Source organism: Mus pahari, chromosome 3 (genome assembly GCF_900095145.1).
Source record: "Mus pahari chromosome 3, PAHARI_EIJ_v1.1, whole genome shotgun sequence".
Classification (NCBI taxonomy): Eukaryota; Metazoa; Chordata; class Mammalia; order Rodentia; family Muridae; genus Mus; species Mus pahari.
The window spans coordinates 57,524,460-57,529,171 of record NC_034592.1 but is presented as its reverse complement, the minus strand read 5'-3'; the positions used below and the strand labels follow the sequence as shown (position 1 = coordinate 57,529,171).

At 41.0% G+C, this 4,712-nt stretch overlaps 1 protein-coding gene across 3 annotated transcripts in view; it reads right to left on the bottom strand.

The window, feature by feature from the left end:
• Positions 1-4,712, bottom strand: part of Metap1d (methionyl aminopeptidase type 1D, mitochondrial) — a 72,138-nt gene that overhangs the window by 24,583 nt on the left and 42,843 nt on the right. The window contains exon 1 of one of the 3 annotated variants that reach the window (XM_029536353.1): positions 111-185. The exons of the other annotated variants lie outside the window; for them this stretch is intronic. The gene's annotated coding sequence lies outside the window, so the exon portion shown is untranslated. Of the gene's footprint in view, positions 1-110; positions 186-4,712 lie in introns of those variants that run through there. 3 annotated transcript variants of the gene reach the window in all.

Here is a 4,712-nt window from a genome sequence, read left to right as displayed (position 1 = left end):
GGAGACGTCTGAGTGAACTTTCAAAGGGGCCTCTAAAGTGCTTATTATTTTAAGCACTTGTAAAACTGAACAAAGTACAATTGTACTCTAGTGTGGCTACCGACACCTACATTTCTCATTATATACTCCTAGAACAGGCTTTTGCCCGGTGGCAGCAGGTCATCAGTCCTCATTTAGACTTCCTTCAGAAGGATCAAACATCTGGGTAGAAAACAACACAATAAGGTGGGCTGGTATGACTTTACATTAGCTAACAATGTCAATCAACAATAATACAGAATTTAAAAGACACCCTGTAAAATATCTCGCTGAACATATTTCTTCATAATGATCAGCAAATGCCAAAGTCTAGTAACAAAACTATTATTTATAGCATATTAACATCTAATTGATTTTACAAATGGAGGCAATTATTTTGGATGAAGGGAGGACTGTCTGCCACATTTAAATGATTTATGATTACCAAGACAGAAAACAACAATGTTTTACTAATCCATTTTCAACTGTGGCTCTTCCACCCATTGATAATTTTAATTTTAACCAAATGATTTGTTTAAATAATACATTAACTTCAACTTTTTTTTTTTTAAAGGCAACTTACTTTGTGTTTGCAATTGGACAGGGTTTGGTTTTTAATGTTCAAAAATGTTGCTTCCTCCAGTGGGCTTAGAAAAGACCCTACCCTAGGAACATGTATTGAAGTGTGGATTTAGAACCACAGAAAGATCACACTTTCATGAACTCGACCAATTACTCCAAGCAGGAGCTGAAGCTCCCACAGAGCATCGCGTGCGTGAAGTCCAAGAGAACACTGCAGAAGCCTCCGTCTCCAGTCTCGACCTAAAACATCGACTGTCTGTTTGAAAGGTTTCATAACGTGTACAAATGTTGCCAAAGAGAAATTAAACAGCGTGAGTCACTCACTACGATGCTTTTGCAATCTAGGACTAGGATGTACCGGTTTGAAAAGGAAATGAGGAAAAATGGTGGACTCCTTCCTATTTCAAGGCAACTGTAAAGCAGAGGAGAAGCTCATATTTCACAAGAAATAACCTGTGCACTTGTTGAAGAAAAAACACATACACGCACATTGAGGGATTGCCCCAGGCTGATGCAGATACTGATTGGGCAAAGCTGAAGGACAAGGGCTCTTGAAACTAAACAAAAGCAAATTCATCCTGTTGACAGATGTTGCTTACATCAAAGAACTAAGGAACTCTCCGGGTTCCAAATTTTTAAAAACAATTAGTACCTTTCTACAAGCCACACATTGAGGACAAAGTTAAGTTTTCTAATCAGTCATAATAAACATTATTAAATCTGTTCTCAGAGAGTTTCAGCTCATCTAGGAACTGTTTTAGTGTGTTTTTAGCTTGGGCCTTGCCAAACAGTGGTTTATTCATTCCCATGGACATGTCTGGGAAGGCGGGCTGGGCATGCTATCAGCCCCTTCCTTCCAGGGGTTAACTGCTCTGGCTGCCAAATAAAATACAGAGCGAGCCATGTAATTATGGAGACAGTCAAAGGGCAGGCTCTATTTTGAAATCTATTTGCACAGACAAGGTCTTCCAATTGAACTTACAGGAAACAAGCTGGTAAAGAACCCCGTTCCCCAGATGCCGTCCACACTTTTTCTCCACTTCAGGAAGTCATGGATATGGACACCATCCACCACTGCTTCCTGCATCTCAAGCTAAGATGCCCTTGCAGAGAGAAGAGTGGCTCTGCTTCACGACCCTAGACGGATCTAGAAGGAGGGGGGGGGAGGCAGCTAATTAACAGCACTTGGAATCAGTCTCTAAATGGTAAAGCTACAGTATTTGTTAAACATTTCTAAAGAGGGCACAGGCCCAGTTGGTATGCAGGTGTGGGGAGAAACAACTCATTTTCCTCAATGTCCAAAAGAAAGCACAGAGTTGAGTGTAACAGAGACTGCTACAAGGACTTGTCAGAAATAAGGATTCTACCTGACATCCCACAGGACCATCCTTGTAGTTATTTGTAGCCAAAACTATTGACTATAGTCATGAAGATCCCACAGGATGGAAAGGACATATGTCAACTCTCGAGTGACAGAATTGGGAAGACTCACTTTTATCAAGTGGTCAAAGTGTCCATCCTGGTTGCTTATACTCTAAGGTGACCACGTCTGTGAGGACAAGTTGTCTGAACAATAAAATAGGGTTGGCTGCCATTACTGATACAATGAATGGCCTGATGAAGGCGAGGCAGGCAATAGTTTGTGGAGGTCAGCGCCATCACCCGGCCCGGGAGCCCTGGTTCTGGAGAAGACAAATTAAAAAGTCAGTCACATGTAGAACATTTCTGAGGAAAGGATGGCTGATGGCCTGGGGCACCCAAGTTCAATAATAACGATCAAGAATGATTCCCAGGTCAAAGCAAGCAGGGCTCTGCACAAGGCTCCCTCAGAAGTTAGCTCCATGTGACACCCTCCCTCCTTTTAAAAATTGTATGAACAGCAACTGACATAGCATAACACCACTGACCAGCTCAGAAACAATTCAGGAAAAGGCTTCAATTTGCTTCTTTAGAAAAATCAAATTTGAGGATGGAGAGATTGCTCAATGGTTAAGAGCACTGGCTGCTCTTCCTGAGGACCTGAGTTCAATTCCCAGCACCCACATGGTGATTGCCTGCTGTCTGTAGCTCCGGGCTCAGCCTATCTGACACCCTCTTCTGTCATCCCTGTGCATCAGGAACTCACACAGTACACAGAGAGACAAGCAAACAAAATACCATAAGCATAAAAAATCAATTTGATAATGGGATTATTCACTATTAGCTACCACCAGGACCTAAGGATCTATACTTCAACAACAAGCATCTTTTTACTCTAGGGAAACAAACACACCCTCCACCTATACTACAAATACAGATCAATAAACACTTGCACTTAATAATGGAGACCCATGTTGGTGGGCATGTGGGGTGTGTGTGTGTGTGTGTGTGTGTGTGTGTGTGTGTGACTTTTAGGCTAGCTTAACCACAGCTAAGGGAAGGATGCCAAAGATTTTGGAAAAAACTAGATGTCCATCATTTGGCAGATCAGGGGAAGTGACTTAGAAATGATCCATTTCTATAGGGAAACATGACTACTGCATGCAATGAAAAGATAAAAAATATTTACTTCAAGTTGAAATCTCAGCTCATCTTATACAGACTACAGATCAGAAAATACCGAGTCACAAGGAAATAGTGTACACCGAGCAAAGCCATTGTCTCTCAGCTGAAGTTTAGAGAAAAGAAGCTTTTTCGAAGTTCAACAATACATACACTCAGGCCACTTCTTGGACAAAGAAATACTGTACCCTTCTAGGGAGGAATAAAGGGGCTGTTTATTAGAGCCTTGTTAAAATGTAATAATTCATTCCAGTTGAGCCCTGTGAAAAATGTCATCAAAATATCATTTTCTTTGCCAGATTTTCTGGATGCCGTAGTATCATTTAAATACAGCTTTAAAAGAGATCAAGAGGGAGGGAGGGAGGGAGGGAGGGAGGGAGAGAGAGAGAGAGAGAGAGAGAGAGAGAGAGAGAGAGAGAGAGCTCTGACCAGAGTGGAAAAGGGAAGCAAAGCAAGTGTGCTGTCAGAGTAGCACAGGATCATTTCACACAGGCCTGGGACCCGCGGAGCACACACTGAGCCAGCCAGAACATCTGGCAGCTCTCAGCTCCCTGCAGTCCAAAGGAACATTCCCGTTACCTCACACACCTTGGCTCAAGACGAGGGTGATAGGACAATTTTATACTAAAGCACACAAATAGGAACCAGAAAGGGCAATTTCGCAGAAATCACACATGGAATTCAATTTTAGAGAATGGCCATACAAAACATCATGCATTTAAAAAAAATGAGATAGTAAGAAAGTCCTTTAATTTTTTTTTTATAAAGACTATTCATGAATACAGCTGTCATGTAAAATACTACTTAAAGTGCTGGTCATTTTGGGTTAAAATACCTAATAACAGAAGCTGTGGGGACTTCCGGCAAAGGTACAGCTTTGACAAGAATATTTTTAAATTGTATTAAAGCATTTGATAAGAACATAATTTTAGTTTTTTATTTAAAACAATGTCAACTGCATTCTACCTTTGGATTCCTTTCTTCCTTCCTTCCTTCCTATAGCAATATCAGCACACACAAAAATCCACAGTCCCCATCTGAATTCATGCTTAAAGCATCTTCACTATACAATGCCAAATGAAAGAAAACATTGGAATGGAAATCTTTGACAGTCTTAGGAATCATCTCTGCTGTAATCCACAGCAGTAGGCATGGCGGGAAAGGGTGTCAATAACCACAGCCCAAAATGGAAAAGCCAAAGCCCGAGGGAAACCTAGCCAGACTTCCATGGCCAAGACTACACAGACTCAAGACAACAGAAGCCAAGATCATGCATCAAGGAGCTAACTTCAACAAACAAACAAACAAACAAAAACAAAGAGAGATTATATAAAAGCCTTTTTCAGTGCAAGGAACAATATGCAATTTTTCTCAAGATGGCTTTGAACTTGATATAGCTACATTGCCACAGGTAATTTTTATCTTCCATTCAATTGGGTAGACTCAGTTGACCATATGAATAAAGACACACTTGACAGGTTTTTTTTTTTTGTTTTTGTTTTTCGAGACAGGGTTTCTCTGTATAGCCCTGGCTATCCTGGAACTCACTTTGTAGACCAGGCTGGCCTCGA